Consider the following 18519-nt stretch of genomic DNA (forward strand, 5'->3'; position numbering starts at 1 on the left):
AGACAGTTGAAGAAGATCAAGGGGATACAGATGGGAAAGGAAGAAGTCAAATTATCACTATTTGCAGATGATATGATAGTATATATGAGTGACCCCAAAAACTCTACCAGGGAACTCCTACAGCTGATAAACACCTTCAGCAAAGTGGCCAGATACAAAATTAACTAAAAAAAGTCAGTAGCACTCCTGTATACAAAAGACAAAAGGGCTGAGAGAGAAATTAGGGAAACAACACCCTTCACAATAGCCACAAATGACATAAAGCACCTTGGAGTAACCCTAACCAAGTAAATCAAAGACTTGTATGAAAAAAATTTCAAGTCTCTGAAGAAAGAATTAGAGGAAGATATCAGAAGATGGAAAGAGCCCCCATGATGGCTTGGCAGGATTAACATAGTAAAAATGGCCATCTTACCAAAAGCAATCTACAGATTCAATGCAATTCCCATCAAATTACCAACACAATTCTTTACAGACCTAGAAAGAAAAATTCTCAACTTCATATGGAATAACAAGAAACCCAGAATTGCTAAAACAATCCTCTACAATAAAAGATCTTCTGGGGCTATCTCCATCCCTGATCTCAAGCTGTACTAGAGAGCAACAGTAAAAAAAACTGCATGGTACTGGCATAGAAATAGAATGGTGGATCAATGGAACCGAACAGAGGACCCAGAGATAAATCCACACAATTATGGACACCTGATCTTTTACAAAGATGCCAAAACCATACAATGGAGAAAAGACAGCATCTTCAACAAATGGTGCTGGTCCAACTGGATGTCTACATGTAGAAAAATGCAAATAGATCCATACTTATCACCCTGCACAAAACTAAAGTCCAAGTGGATCAAAGACCTCAACATAAAACCAGATACTCTAAATCTGTTAGAAGAAAAAGTGGAGAATACCCTTGAACTCATTGGCACAGGAGACAACTTCCTGAACAGAACACCAACAGCACAGGCTCTGAGAGCAACAATGAATAAATGGGACCTCATGAAGCTGAAAAGCTTCTGTAAATGAAAGGATACCGTCATCAAAACAAAACGACTGCCTACAGATTGGGAAAGAATCTTCACCAACTCTCTATCTGATAAAGGACTAATATCCAGTATATATAAATTACTAAAGAAGCTGAAAAGCAGCAAATCAAGTAATCCAATTAAAAAATAGGGAACAGAGCTAAACAGAGAATTCTCGACAGAGGAATATCGAATGGCAGAGAAACACTTAAAGAAATGCTCAACCTCATTAGCCATTAGGGAAATGCAAATCAAAACAACCCTGAGATTTAATCTTACACCCATCAGAATGGCCAAGATCAAAAACTCAAGTGACAACACATGCTGGAGAGGTTGTGGAGAAAGGGGAACCCTCCTCCACTGCTGGGAATGTAAACTTGTACAACCACTCTGGAAATCAATCTGGCGCTTTCTCAGACAACTAGGAATAGTGCTTCCTCAAGACCCAGCCATACCACTCATAGGCATATATCCAAAAGAGGCTCAAGTACACAATAAGGACATTTGCTCAACCATGTTTGTAGTAGCCTTATTTGTAATAGCCAGAAACTGGAAATAGCCCAGATGCCCCTCAGCTGAAGAATGGATGCAGAAATTGTGGTACATCTACACAATGGAGTATTACTCAGCAATGAAAAATAAGGAAATCATGAAATTTGTAGCTAAATAGTGTAGCTAGAAAGGATCCTGAGTGAGCTGTCCCAGAAGCAGAAAGACACACAATATATACTCACTCATATAGACATAACATATTATACACCTACTAAAAACTGTAAATCTAAAGAAACTAATCAAGAGAGAGGACCCTGACTAAAATGCCCAATCCCCATCCTGAAAGGCAAAGAGGCTGGACATCAGAAGATGAAGAAAACAGGAAACAACCTAGGAACCTGCCACAGAGGGCCTCTGAAAGCCTCTGCCCTGCAGACAATCAAAGCAGATCCTGAGACTTATGGGCAGAGTGCATGGAATCTTATGTAAGAAGTAGGAAATAGTAAGAGCTGGAGAGGAAGGGAACCACATATGGAGAGCAACAGAACCAGAAAACTTGAACACAGGGAAGTTCCCAGAGACTCATACTCCAACCAAGGACTATTCATTGAGATAACCTAGAACCCCTGCACAGATGTAGCACATGATAGTTTAGTGTCCAAGTGGGTTACCTACTAAAGGGAAGAGGGACTGCCTCTGACATAATCTGATTGGCCTGCTCTTTGATCACCTCCACCTGAGTGGGGAGCAGCCTCAGCAGGCCACAGAAGATGACAATGGAGCCACTCCTGAGGTTATCTGATAGACTAAGAACAGAAGGAAGGAGAAGAGGACCTCCCCTATCAGTGGATTTGGGAGGGGCATGCATGAGGAAGGGGGAAGGAGGGTGGGATTTGGAGGGGAGGAGGGATGGGCTTTTGGGGGAATACAAAATGAATAAAGTGTAATTAATAGTAAAAAAATAATAATAATTCACCTAGCTATGAAGAAAACCATTGTTTTTTCAAAATAGAATAGGCGTGTTTTCTTGAATTATGCAGCTTAACTCTGCCACCTGAAACAATGATAAAACCATTTTACCCACACAGAACCTGCCTTCCTTAAGTAAACAAAAGACTCAATAAATGTTTCAAATGCAAGATATTCCAAGTCACGAGGCCAAGAAAAGCTTGGGGCTTGTCTCAAATACCACTTACTGTGAATAAGAGGCTCTTTATAAGTGACTGATGACATAGAAACTAAGGTATTTCCCTGATTATTAACCTCATTTTCCATTCCTAACACCAGGGGCTACCGCGATTGTGTCCTAGGCTATGGCTATAGTTATGGCTGTTGTAGGTTAGAATATGGCTATTGCAGCCCACATTGTCATGGTAAGTTCTGGTCATGTGGATTCTAAGACATTTTGGGGATCACTCAGCCAATAGAACCCCAAAACACTTTATGTGACTATTGTCCCATGGTTCTTTTCATAAGTAACTCACTCCTTGTTTCAACAGTACTTTCATAGACCACCTCACTGGAACACCGAACTACTAAAGTCAACATGCCTCCCCATGCTCATGTCACAAGGCATCAGAATGAGGGAGACTTAGCACTCACTAGTATACTATTTTGGCAACAGTTGTAACTTATTTTTGATGTGCAAGATTTACTTTTTCAATAAATTCTGTCTTTGGAGAGGAAGTTTCCACTCCTGTTGGCGTTGCTCTGAAACTGGAACCCTAGTATGTCTTGCTCTCACAGAGTGATCTAAGGAAGTGTTTCTCCACATTTAGCCTCCCAGAGACCCAAGGGCCACTGGACCCGTAGTTCAGCGGAACACAACTGCTTCTTTACATAGTGCTGGTGTAGCAGAGATACAAGACAGAAAGCTCATGATGTCACAGAGGCTTTTATACAGACTTCATGAAAGACCTTGGATTCCAGGCAATGTGTGGTAGCATCAGAATTCCTGTGGGAAATCCCTGACACAAAGATGTATGAAAATAATTACTGCCAGGCTGAAGCTACAGCAGAAATTCTAGAAAGCTAAAAATGCCAGGAGAAGTGGAATGTCTGCCAGGAAAGCTACAGGAAGTGGTGATTCAACTGGAGGAAAAGATCATGTGTGCTACTAGAAAGGCTAGTGGTAGGCTGACCAAAACTTTTAAGGTATACATAATGTCATTCTGTAACCTAGATGCTAGACATGAAATTACAGGATTTAGGATTGTCCATGATTCTTTCAGGGTTTAGTCCCAGCTCTCCTTTCGCTTTGTCTTTATGGAATATTTATCCTATACTTGTCACACCAGTGTATGGAAACCAGCTTTATGAATCTTGAGGGACCACTAAGCTGAGGTTGCCTTGGAATTCTTTGATAGGCACCTTTTGTTTCTGTGACAAAATATTTTAGAAAATCAACTTAAAAAAACATTACTTTGGTTTACTTATAGCAGAAGTTTCTACCCATATGTTGTTGTGCAATTGGTGTGGTTCTATGGTGAAGCCTCATCACAGATGAGGTGTTGGGGAACAGAGCTGTTTGTCTGCTAGCATCTGAGAAACAGAGAGAATGAGGGAGCCAGCATAAGGCATACTCTGAAAGAGCATCTTCAGTGTCATACTTTCTACAGGGAGTACTTCCTCACAGTCCAACTAAAAAATGTCACCAGATTAGCCAGCTGATAGTCAGAGCCCTTTAAGCCCATTAGCCTAATACGGCCAAGGACAGCTAGGAGTGTGGCTCAACCATCCTCACAGATTCACTTAAACATTTTGAGTAAAGTTTTAGGAACACATTCATATTTTAATTGCAAAATTCTTAAGTATGAACTTTGTAGACATCATCATGAAGTGACAACATCATGTCACAATATCAAAAAGTTGGGCATACCCCAAAGAGTTATAAACCAACTATTTAATATATGTGGATTCAAGGGGCAGTTAGAGTCAAAGCAAAGCATTCTCAGAGGAGACTACTCTTGTAATTTTTAACAGTGATGTAACTGTTAAGATTTTGGTGAAATTTAATGCGTGACTAAATTTACTTTGAATTATGGAATTATCATGAGGCTTTGGGGCACACAAGTAGAATATTATGGTTTGGAAATATATCCCAAAGCTGTGGATGGCAGCTTGCTTGCAAGATTATGGGGTTTTGGAAAATGATAGGAAATCAAGGGCTCTGACATCATTAATAAGTTAATCCACTGATTCTCTTATTTGATGGGCTATAAGGATGTGGGCCATTGCTGGAAGAACTGAATGGCTTGTATTGTGTCTGTGAGAGCATCTTTTCTCCAAGCTGCTGCCTCCCATTGTTTTCATTCTTCATTCTTACCCTGATGGCCACGAGGGAAGCGATGATGCTCCACCACACCTTCCTGGCAGGGTTCTTTCTTCACACCAGCCCACAGCTATGTTTGGAACCGGCTGACCATAGACTGAAACCTCTGAATATACAAACTAAAAATTAATTTCACTCAATTAATTTATAACCACAAGTGCTAGAGCTAACAAACAATCACAGTTTAATGGGCTGGACAAGAATAAAGAGAACTTTTAAAGCTTCTTACATCTTTAGACTCTTGTTCAAGGCTCTCTCATTGGTGAAAATTCATGGACTATTTTATCTTAAAATTCCTCTAGGGAAACAGTCCTTGAACTTGAATATTCATTGTTTCTTGGGAGTGGTGAAAATGGTAAAGCTCAGTTATTGGTATTCAAAATAGCTGGAAAATGTCTAAAAGAACCACATGATTTAACTTTGGGGGCCTTACACACCAGGAACACAATCTCACAGGAAGCTCTCCTTTCCTACATAAACAAAACACTGGATACATTTTTATTGTCGAAGTTATTTTAAAGTATGAGTGTGCCATACCTGTGGCTTTCCTCACCCTCTCCTCCTTGTATATAAAAGGCCCTTTCCTTGCAGAGACATCACTTAAACCATAGGACATCTGCTACTTTCAGCTCACCTTCTGCTCTTGATCCATGTGCTACTGTAGAAACTACTACGCGCATCTTGGCTACGACTATGGCTGTGGCTTTGGCTGTGGCTATGGATACATGGGTTATGACTGCGGCTATGGCAGATTAGGATATGGCTGCTACCACCCATGTTGCTGTGGGAGATACTGGTCCTATGGATTCTACTGAGCAACTGCATAATCTGCTCATGCTGATTAGACACATCCAACTGCCAACAAGTATGATATGCCCATTGCTATTTCAGGTCTACTGATGGGAAAACTCACCCAAGACTATCTGAAAACCATAATTAAGCTCGAAATCTGAAATTGTTAATTTATGTCTTTCAATTTCTTCTAATTGTATATATATATTTATTTATTTATTTATTTCTTTATTTATTTATTTATTATTAAAATTTATTCACTTTGTATCACAGGTGTAGCCCCCTCCCTTCCAAACCTTCTCTCTCTCTTCTCTTATGCCCCTCCCCAAGTCCACTGATAAGGGAAGGTCTTCCTCCCCTTCCCTCTGACCCTAGCCTATCAGGTCTCATTAGGACTGGCTGCATTGTCTTCCTCTGTGGCCTGGTAAGGCTGCTCATCCCTCAGGAGGTGGAAATCAAAGAGCCAGCCACTGAGTTCTTGTCAGAGACAGTCCCTGTTCCCATTACTAGGGAACACAAGTGGAGACTGAGCTACCATGGGCTACATCTGTGCAGGGGTTCTAGGTTATCTCCATGAATGGTCCTTGGTTGGAGTATCAGTCTCAGAAAAGACCCTTGTGCCCAGAATTTTTGGATCTCTTGCTCTCCTTGTGGAGCTCCTGTCCCTTCCAGGTCTTTCTATCTCCCGTTTATTTTGTAATATTCCCTGAACTCTGCCCAAAGTTTGGATATGAATCTCATCATCTGCTTTAATACCCTGCTGGGTAGAGTCTTTCAGAGGCCCTCTGTGGTAGGCTCTTGTCCCGTTCCATTTTCTCCTTTTTCCGATGTCTGTCCTGTTTGCCTTTCTGAATAAGGGTTGATTATCTTATCCAGGATCCTCCTTCTTGCATAGTGGTATACTGATTTTAGTATGTTTATCCTATATTATCCACTTATAAGTGAGTGTATACCATGTGTGCCTTTCTGCTTCTGGGATAGCTCACTCAGGATGATCCTTTCTAGTTCCCACCATTTGCCTGCAAATTTCACAATTTCCTTTTTCTATAATTGCTGAGTAGTCTTTCTCAGAAAATTAGGAATACCTCACATCCAGCTATACCACTCCTAGGCATATATTCAAGACATGCTCATGTATACAGCAAGGACATTTGCTCAAACATGGTCATGGCAGCTTTATTCATAACAGCTAGAGTCTGGAAACAACTCAGATGTCCCTCAACTGAGAAATGGATACAGACATTGTGGTACATTTACACAATGAAATATTAATTATATATTTTTAAAGATACTGTTTCTTTGAAGCTGCATTTTCACCACATTTCTTTATTAATTCCTGTTGAAATGAATGGATGTTAAAACGCTAGTTCATATTGCAATAAACATTTCCAGTTGTATTTGTATTTACTGTTTTAAAGAGTTTTGTGTAGCTTCTACATGTGATATTTGTGTATGTAAGAGGGAAATAATGGAACAAAATAAAAGAGTGAAGCTGAGAAAAAAGAAAAATAAAAAGAAAATAGTTGGGAGCGGGGTCAAGAGGAAAACACGGAGCTCCTGCCTTCAGTGCTGAACTGGAAGGCCGCTGTAAATTCAGGAGTCCATCCACGATTGTTGCTCACGTTCGCAGTGGTCAGAACCACACAAACTGAGACCCAAGATGCATGTGTCAGCGTAACAGACTTAGAGTTTGAAAGATGAGCCAGTGTCCCAACCAATAAAACGACATTATATATGACCTAAATGTCTATTGTTTTATCTTGATAAAACTTATGTTAATTCATAAGACAAGATTCAAGCTTGAAGTTCAGAGACTCCTTAGAATTATGCAGCGACTTGTAGTGTTAGACCCCCTGTCTGCACACTGCAAGGTCTCAGACCACTGCATCTCACAGGGTTCCTCAGGCTTTGGCTACAGGGAAGACGTGGTTGTATCCGTCCAGTCTACAATCACTCGCTCATTGCTCACAAGCAGATTCTATTTCTGTAGGCTGTAGTATGGATTTTTCCGTCTTACTCTGACAGACATCTTTTTCTTTGATTCAGTCTTTACTCCCAGTGTTCCTCATTCTGACAATTCTATTATAGTTATGACAATCAGACTACAATATCTGAAACAATAAACTCCTACCTGGCAGATCTCAAGCTCAAGGGCACCTGTGCCATCTTACATGCTAACGCTAACTTACTTTTCTGCAGTAATACATTCTATTTGTGTTACTATTTCAACCCAAAGTGAAAGTTTTCTATTCATTTTCAATGACCTGTGTACAAATAGTAACGTGTAAGTTTGTTCACAAACATTTTTAAAATTCATATATTGTGTGTGAAGTGTGCAAAAATCCCTTTGCTACTTTTTTAAAACTTTCCTTTTTTTAATAACTTTGCTGTGATCTGTTTCTTCCCAGTTCCTTGTGCATGCAAGGATTCTACTTCTGTCCACATCATATTAGGTTAAGGCTGATAGTTAGTGGAACTTTACTTCATATATCTCCTGATGCCCTAGCCTAGAGAATTTCTCTGCCTTCCAGAGCTGTGTATTCACTCAAGCAGAGCTGGTAAGCCATCCTCGTGCTGCTAACAGTCCCCCTTAAGTTCAAAGCCAAAACATAAAAACAGCCCCTGAGCCCAGTGGCTACCTGCTAGTTGGTTCTTTGTCCTTTATGTCTATGGGGCTCTCCATGAATGCATCCCTGGTTACCAGGTAGAAAATCTAGGTTTGATCAAGCATTCTTATTGTATCATTGTCAGGCAAATTCTAAAGATATGTAGATTACATTTCCTCCTAATTTCAGAGGTTCCTCAAAAATCTATGATCAAAATTATCTGGGGAATAAAATTTAACCTGTAAGATAATGATACTTGGAGCAACCACTTTCAAACCAAAGTAGAGAACATCCAAATTCTACATGTCTCTGAAAAATTAAGCCTGTATGTGACATGTACAGAAAACATGCAGCATCAGGGCTCACATCAAAACCATTAACCGCATGCACTTTGTCAAATTTAGATCCTACATGTCCAGGCTACATTCTTTGGTCTTGGAGTAAAATATCATTGTCAATATTTTCCTTGTTCTCGTAGAAATGTATGTACACTCTAGTGCAGGAAGAATAATCAAAGAAAATCTCAACAGAGGAATATCGAATGGCAGAGAAACACCGGGGAGGAAATGCAGCAGGGTTATGGAGGGTAAATTCCACATGAAGGAGAATAAGGCCAATGAACTCAGTATATTTTGATTTAAATTTACAGTTTATCAATTTGGGGGGTTAACATAGCAAGTACAAAGTCTGTTTCAATGATTATGCTCAGTCTTATCAAATGAAATATGGGCAGTGTGGCTATTAACCAGTACCTGGTTTATTTGAGGACATTAGCAGTACCTGTGGCTTGTCACAACCACAATGAGATGACATGAAAGAAGTAGTCCTTCTTGCTAAAGCTGACTGTTTCTCCTTTAGCTGAACATTTAAAGTCAGCCACAATGTGCTGTTGTAGCAAGCGCATGGAATCCAGGGTTATGTCTATCCTACAGATGTGGTTATATCACATCTGCTTTAAGAATCTAGGGCTGTGACTCTATGACTACAGCAATGATGGGTATAGATTTGGCTGCTGGAACTGTTATAGCTACATTAAAGGCTTATCTCCAGGTATAGACAGCATAGTTATATCTTGTGATTGTTTTACCACACATTCGTCTACCTGTTTTATGCAGTTTGAATTGTTAATGATCAGAAACAATCTTTGGCAACAAGTATGTATTATTAAATTCACATCAAAGCTACAGCAGCATTCAAGATTAAATATATTTTATATTTGCAAATAATTTTGTGTAATTGTTGAGCAGACAGATTATTTAAGTCATGTTTCATAAGTAGAGAGTTTTAGGTTAAATTTTACTAATGTTCAGCATGCTGAACAATGTTACCAGGGTTTTAATGTATCACTTTGAGCTTATTCACATTGTCGGCTAATTGCTACATGAGATATTCTATGTGTCCTTACTGTTACTTGTATGAAAACAGATAAAATATCACTCAGCATTCACAAAGTCCCTTAATAGCTATTTTAATCAACTATAGATCCATTCCAAAGTTCACAAATTGTGCTTTATGGTAATAGCTGTTTAGTATCTTTTAATCTGGGTAGTCCCAACATTATACTACCATAAGTCATTAACCTCCATAAGTTCTTAATGATTTTGTTATAGAACAACTTCAAATATTCTATGTCCACTTGTCTCACACACACACACAGAGAGAGAGAGAGAGAAAGAGAGAGAGAGAGAGAGAGAGAGAGAGAGAGAGAGACTATATTGGTTTTTAAAGTGAAATGTTGATTATAGTCCCAGAGAGAAAAAGAATCAAGGCAAGTATGACAGGCAATGAGTCATTCCTGAGCCCTGATAACACTTCTGAACTCAGGGCATGTATCTTGTCATAGATTCACAAATACTACTTTTTTAAAGTTGTGATGTATTCTTTTAGAAACTTCTTTTCTTTGAAAGTCATCACGAAAACTAAAAGAAAGTTCTCCAAAGAGTATGACCATAAACAAATACACAACTAAGGCCAGAGTAGGGAGTGAATATTCACACTGCCACTGTGAGGTTTTAATGGAAAAGCAGCACAACTAAGAACAAAAAATATTGAGAAGAAAAACTTTGCAAGACTTGTCTAGTGTGGAATTGGAGAGGATAAGAGCAATTTTTAATGGGGAATATATATTGAAGATAATATAGAAGGTTCAGCTATTCATGACTATGAGACTCAAAGAAGACTGATAAAGAGCAAAGAGTTTCAAAAATAATCAAGATGAAGACCTGAAAAACTGCTGGGTGTAGACACATGTTCATGCTTTCTATGGGAGGTAAAAGAAAATATTAAGTGGCACCTTGCTACAGATATCTTTAACTCAAGAGGAAACTAGGGACCTAAACTTGAAACATGGATTTGAAAAGAATATAATAACTTCAAGTACACTTTTACAAAATGTAGGAGTGACAGAAAATGAGATTGCAAAACAAGTGAAGAAGAAAACTCAAAAGTGAATCAGAAAAGAGACTCAACAGGGAAAGATCATTCTGTGAGGGTCTTAGAGCTCTGACTTCATCAGCTCTGATACTGAGTTACATATAAGGGCAAATGATCCAGAAGCTAGGCATGACCTGGGCCATAACAGAGGTTGAAATGTGTTATCAACTAGATGATTAAAATACTGTAACAGAGGCTTTTGCGGTAACAGGCAAGAGTGTCTGTTAAGACTCCAAGTCTAGGAATACCAGCGAGACTCCACTCCTATGATTAAGGATGGAACAGCCATTTAAATATGATCCCCAAATACTGGTTAAAACTGGGTACTAATCTGGCCCTTAGACCTAAATAAACCAGAAAATTGCAATGATTTGCACACAAGCTCTATTTGTCTGTGATAAAATTTTAAATTTTAGTACTCTAAAGCTATTGTTATCTCTGTCTTAGGCTTTGTACTGAGCCCATTTAATGTTCCCTACACCAGTCTCACCTGGCAATCTGCTAAACAATCATTTCTATGTTCTACTCAGAGACAAATCACAGAAAATAATTTTCAAGCTAGAAATATCAGTAAGCTTGAGACAGTCACAACCAAGAAAAGAAACAATTAAGTGTTGAAGAACCAGAATGATTGCATACATGGGGGTCTATGTTTGATCCCGGAAAATGAAAAGAAAAATCCAGAAACTAAACAAGTAGGTGAAGCTGAAACTGACTATCACTGTTCAAGCCTGCTCATTGACCTTGAATGCTGGAGTTTGCTAATTCCTTATTTATCCCAGAGTGTCAAACTTTCAATGTGGTGTTCTTCATATGACTGCAGATAAAATATCAGTATTCACAAAGTCCCAGTGTAAACCTTCAAAGGAAATTTAATCCCCCCCCCCAGAATTGAAATATAGCATTATAAGATGTCAAAGGAAACATTTACACAAAGTGGTGGCACTGATGACCTTCTGAGACAGGTCTGTGAAGAAAATTACACCAACATATTTTTACAGAGAACAAAATGCCCAGCTCAGTACTAGAGGCAACTGCAAAAGTTTCTTCTGTGAGGGTGGAAGCTGAAATAAGGAGCACTGGAGATTCCCAGAAGATTCTATTCTATTTTGTGCCTTTTGCAAAGCAAGGAGTCACAGGTGAAGCTAAAATAAAGCAAAGAACATTTTATTCCAGTGCAGAATTGATTTGTGAATCAGGAAAACACAGTAGCAAGTTAGAGACCTGGAGAACGCTCCACGAGGTTAATCAGAGTGTGGCTTCTGAGAAAAAAAAAAAATTGGAAGAAGGCTTCAGAGAAGATAAGCAGGAATAAGGTGAGGCCAGCAGTGAGAATATGAGGCAAGTCATAATGGACACAGATCTTGTCATTCCACTTGGGGAAAAGACAGTCTGCCCAAAAGGCAAATAGTCTAACTTGTGTTCTCAAGCTTTACAAAGGAATGTTACATTACTGGAAATTATTTTCTTTACGGACATAATGTCTGTGAGGTACTTACCCATCAGAGAACTCTACAGGACTTGGAGAGGGGGAGTTGCCTTTTTTTTTAATCATTCTGTGGCCATTTTGACTTGGAGCTATCACTTTTAAGAGGTTAAAAACAGTCAATGTCATTAGACTTTACTCAAATCTGTTTCCAAAAAAAGATTTGTTCAAATCCCCTATAAAGATTCCAAAAAACAATAAAGAGTTCAGTATTCCTGTAGCTCAAAAGATATCACAATACATTAAATGAAGTACTTGTATTTATATATTAAATTTTATTATCCACATTATATACATTTGTATACATGTATGTATGTATGTGTGTATGTATATATGTACGTACATACATTGTACTATAAAGAAATAACTGAGTAGTTTCTGTCCCTCCTCCCCTTTTCTCTTTTGCTTTATCTCTCTTGCCTGGAGATGGACCTGGTATATATTGTGGAAATGCATCAGACAAAAGGAAAAAAAAGATATGAAATAAAAACTTCTCTAAAGCAATTACAAATACAATACCACATACAGCATAAGTGCATGCTTGTAATTCTGTTATGTGCAATATTCATAAAGGCTGGATCAATTGACTTATTGGATATCCAAAGTACATAAAAAGTCCCATGATTATTTTTGTGTGTGTCTGTTATAAAAACCACACTATCCCGGTTGACCATGCCTGCCCAACAAATGAACATGAATAAATTACTTCCTGCACTTATGAAATAGAAATAAAGAAATGTATGTCTGTGGAGTCAGATCAAAAATGATGAACGTCACCTCTCTAAAGATCAGTTCCTTATAGGTATGCATTGTTTTGTAAAGAAGGGTGACATCAAATGAATAAAACATTTATAAACTGAGTAAATGCTGTAGACAGTACAAATCTGAACCATAGCCTCATGGATGAGAGCATTCCTCTAGAGTAGGCTTTAATTTCTCTTAATCTATGATTTACTGTCTGGTGTTTACTCTGAGGGAGCTTTGAATTTACAAGCAGCTGATACTCTGCCCTTAATGTCTTGTATTTGTCAAGTTTACTTTGCTTGCATATGCTGAGAAATGTTATATATCCATATTTCTCTAAAGCACTGCTAACACTGCATAGAATTCAATCAAATGAGGTAATGCAAAATGTAATGGAAGACTGAGCAGTCATGGGCTACATCTGTGCAGGAGTTCTAGTCTATCTCCATCAATGGTCCTTGGTTGGAGTATCAGTCTCAGGAAAGACCCCTGGGCCCAGATTTTTTTGTTGTTGTTGTTCTGTTGTTCTCCTTGTGGAGCTTCTGTTCTCTCCGGGTCTTTCTGTCTCCCCCTACTTCCATAAAATTCCCTGCTCGCTGCCAAATGTTTAGCTATGAGTCTCAGCATCTGCTTCGATACCCTTCTGGGTAGAGTCTTTCAGAGGCCTTCTGTGGAAGGCTCCTCTCCTGTTTCCTATCTTCTCCCACTTCTGATGTCTATTCTGTTTGCCCTTCTGAATGAGGTTTCAGTCTCTTCTCTAGGGTCCTACTTGTTGTTTAGCTTCTTTAGGACTATAGATTTTAGTATGTTCATCCTATATTATATGGCTAATATCCACTCATAAGGCATGTCTTTCTGCTTTTGGGATACCTCGCTCAGAATTATCTATTCTCGTTCTCACCATTTTCCTGAAAATTTCATGATTTCCTTGTTTTTAACTGTTGCATAGTATTCTATTGTGTAAATGTACCACAATTTCTGTATCCATTCTGCCACTGAGGGACATCTAGGTTGTTTCCAGATTCTGGCTATTGTGAATTAAGCTGCTAGGAACATGGTTGAGAAAATGTCCTTGTTGTATACTTGAGCATATTTTGGATATAATAAGGAGAACAGGGGCTGTCTCTGACATGAACTCAGTGCCTGGCTCTTAAATCATCTCCCCATGAAGGGGAATGGGCAAGGCTTTGCCAGGCCACAGAGGAAGACAATGCAGACAGTCCTGTTGAGATCTGATAGCCTAGGGTCAGATGGAAGGGCAGAAGGATTTCCCCCATCAGTAGACTGGGGAAGAGGCATGGGAGAATAGGGAGGGAGGGCGGGATTGGGAGGGAACAAAAGAGGAGGCTACAGGTGGGTTACAAAGTGAATAAATTGTAATAAATTAAAAAATATACAAGCAGAATAAATTCCTCAAAATATAAAAATGTAATGGCAGCATTATCGCTATTTTTAATAAGCATTCTCTACTCTATTTCTGGGAGAAATTCCTTTCCTTTGTTAGCAGGAACTTCTACCATGCTATACTGCTATGTAATGGAGATGAAGATTATCTAAGAAAATACACCATGATAATTAACTTCATATTCTGCTACGTCAAAACAAAACATTCTCTAGCACCTTCTGAAAGTGCCTGATGTTATCATCAAGGTGAAAAGCAGCATAGTTTAGTTGTCCAGTTTTACAGTCAGGTGAGCTAAAACCAAGGGGATGTGCACTCTATTATATTGCCTATAATCTGTGTTAAACATAAAGGGAAGAAGAGACAAACTTTATGGTGTAGTCCAAAACCTCAAAATATACAATTTTCAATATTTCCCCATCAAGAAATAACTGAAGAGATACTATATTAACCTAATTTAAATATTAGCTAACATACATATTGAAACATATAGTCAACCTTTAATAGAAATAATAATGTGTTCATCACATAACAAATAAATTTGATTTTAATTTAGAAAATACAAAAACATGTATTTTAAAAATGTTTTAAACTCTAAAAACATTAAGCAAGGAAGCAAAAGCTAAAAGAAGATAGGAATAATTAACTGAATAATGGTAATAACAAAATAATAATGGCAATAAATAAAGTGGAGAATAGGAATCAATAGAGAAAGTTGATGGGACCAATGTTTTTCTCTTGGGGGGGTTATCAACAAGATGAGCTACTGCTTAGATACAGAAACAAAGAACAAAGGAAACTTGACAATCACTAAAATCATACTTGAGGAAAGGAACCCTGAAAGTCACTTAAAGAATTTTAGAGATTATGAAGAATACCGTAAACAGCTGATTGCAAACTTGTTAGATACTCAAGTTGAGATAGAAAAATGCCTATAACAATACAACTACGGAAGCTTTGAACAGATCTCCCAGAAGCAAGGTCATGGCTGCTCAGAGACTCTCCTGTCAATGTCCTCCTGCTTCCACCACTATGAGCCAATGAGTTCCCAGGGTCTCGAGATACCAGGAGGCAAGCAGTCTTCTAAGTCCTAGTAAAGCATAGGTGAGTACAACTGAGCCAAATAAAAAAAGATCTTTGTTCTTTAGGCAGTTGAATATGAGCTAGGTTCATGTACAGCAAAACAAAATTTGAAGAAACGTGTGTCATGTCTTTGTGCAAATGTACAAAAGACTTTCTCTAGTGTGCTGGAGTCCTAAGCTAAACAGGTACAGATCAATGGCCGTTTCAGGCTTCATTTGTAAGACCAAGACTTCTATACACTCAAGAGTGTCTGCATGTCACACACCCAAAAATAAAAACAGGCCTTATTTAATAAGCCATTTCAGCTCACCCCTGAACATAAGTTTTCTCTACAGTTGCAAGGATTTTAAGAGTTATTGAATCCAGCTGATTACAGCCCATGCCTTGGTCTTTATCAAAACCGGAACGCGATACAAGTTTATATTACAGCCTAGATTGTTTTATTCACTGGTTAGCAATTTTAAATGTAGACATGATATAATTTTAATTGTATCTTGATCAATCATTAGTAACACATTATAAAAAGATCCATTATTAACTCCAGGCTCTGTTTTGAGAGATGAATACCCTCAGTGTTTGTGGATTCATTTTTTTCATTAGTTTACTGTTCATCCTCTTTCATCCCATTTCAAAATTTATGCTATTTATTTTAAATTTAATCCAATCAATTACCATTGAGATGCCCAATGCCTTGCATCATGTCTGACACATTAATGACAGAAATTTGCAGTGTTGAGCACTCTCTCTGTTTTCTAAAACTTTGGATCCTCCCTTCCTGTACTCTGTAGCTACTAAGACTTTGGGGAGACTAAGGAGGCTACTTCCAGGTGGAATTCACTGTCAAAAATTTCCCCATCATATTTTTTTTTAAATCAGATTCCTGCAGCAACAACAACAAATCTTATTTTCTTGTCACATACTTGACTATTTTCCACCCAGAGGAATGGCTTTATTATCCATTTATCTCTGTACCGTGTAAGCAATGATGAAAAGTCCACATAAACTCTGACATGGCCTGTCATCTTGTAAGCTTATAGGTAGTTATCATTTTGCAAAGCCCAATGTTGCTGGCAACTCTGCATTTCCTTGCCGGGACCCGAGTAAATGTGTGATGAACGTGGCTTTGATGTGCCCTCAATCCAGAGCGTCTCTGATGGCTTTCTGGCTAAATCACTTTGTCTTGAGATTCATCTGGAAGCTTATTTACAGAACAATATTCATTCCGAATGTCCCTGCTTGCAAATGCTTGATTTTGTATTCTCTTCAAATGTGTCTGTATAGTTTAAAAAATGCATTACACTTGAATTCTGCTGTGTGGAGCTGGAATCATTATTTTTAGAGAATAGGATCTCAACAAAAATGAAACCCAAACCTCTTCAGTGAAAGCATTATAGTGCAGTTTCAGATGACTGCCTTCAGCCTGATGTCATGAGACGGCATTAAGAAGCAGTGGGAGCAAAGATGTGTTTGGAAATATTCATCTCTTAACCGGAAAAAGAAAAGGAGTTTACATATATGCTTAGAATATAAAGGAAACTGAAGTCATATTCTTGTGGTTAACTGAGTTCTTTATCCCCATAAATATGCTTAATTTATGAATGGATCTACTTATTCAGGTACAGGCTACGAATTTGTTATTTAGGGTTATTGAATAAACAAAGATTCTTAATTGACAGTCAAAAATGCTCCAACTGCCTTAAAAATGTGCTCTCAGGCCAACGAGACAGCGCAGGTGGTAAACATGTTGCTGCGAAGCCTGACAACCTGAGTTTGATTCCTGAAAGCACATGGTAGAAGGGAAGAACTGATTCCCTCAAATTGTCCTTTGATCTCCATGTTCACACTGTGGCCTGCATGCAGGGACATGCAGTAAATAAACAAGTATGCATTTATTTAAAACTTTCATTCAGGTGTCGAAGAATTTGCTATTATTTTAAAACAAATTGTAAGATTAGAAATCATACTTCTTGGGGTCCTGAGTTCAACTCCCAACAACCACATGGTGATTCACGACTATCTATAATGGGACCCATACCCTCTCTGTCATACTGACATACATGATGATAGAACACACATACAAACAAACCTCATATAAGTTAACCTCATATAAACAAACCTCGAAAGAAGAGATAGAATCCGATAATTTCCACACCCAGTCTTGGTCATGGTTGTAGCAAATGCAGCTATGGACATCTTTGCTATGCTCATGGTAAAGACTTTAAAGGGCTGGACCTAGTTAATGAACAGTTACCAGGGGGTGATATTTCTTCTGACACTCATTTTACTGTGGTTGAACTACCCTGTGGCTTCTATTGAAGATCTAAAGCTAAAACAACTACCTAGGGATCCATCCATTCGCTTTAGCCCTCAGTAGCCCTGCTCCTGAGCCTTCCCACCACAGAGGAAGGAGGCAGCCTCTCCCCACCACTGCTCAGATTCTCTGCCTTCTCAGACAACTGAGCATTTGGATTGCAAATTTCAACATTTTAATTCTGGTCCCTCTTGTCAAAATTATTTTTAGCTCTAATATCAACTACTTTTCTGATACTTCAAATCTTAAAAAGGCTTACATTTTCATTTTTTAATAAACATGCTTAATTAATCCTTGCAAACATTGTTCTTATGTTTTACTAACTCCATTTAAATTTATAATATTATAGGTACATCATTTAAAATCCAAAAGTAAATTTCCCTGTACTATAGCTGATATATCCCACAGGAATGAACAAATGCTTAAGAGGAAAAAAAAAATGAGGCACTTAATATATTCTAGCTTTTTATGAAATAAGTAATAAGATCTGGATTCTTATTTACTTTTGCCTTTTCATGATTAAATGTATTTGCCTTCCACTACTTCTAAACACAATATATGCACAGAATTTAGAAACCAGACAGAAAAAGCAACTGTAGCTTCATTGCTAGAATGCTTGCCTTGAATGAGCAAAGCCCTAGGTTCAACTCCTCACATCCTATAAATGAGGAGTGGTTGTATACCTATATTCCTAGTACTTTGATGGTGGAAATAGGTAGACCAAAGTTCAAAGTCATTCTTTCACTACAGAGTGAATTGCTAGCCAATCTGGCTACACAAGACTCTGGCTCAAAAAAAAAAAAAAAAAAAAAAA

Source organism: Psammomys obesus, unplaced genomic scaffold, assembly GCF_907164565.1.
Source record: "Psammomys obesus unplaced genomic scaffold, mPsaObe1.curated_primary_1811, whole genome shotgun sequence".
Taxonomy (NCBI): domain Eukaryota; kingdom Metazoa; phylum Chordata; class Mammalia; order Rodentia; family Muridae; genus Psammomys; species Psammomys obesus.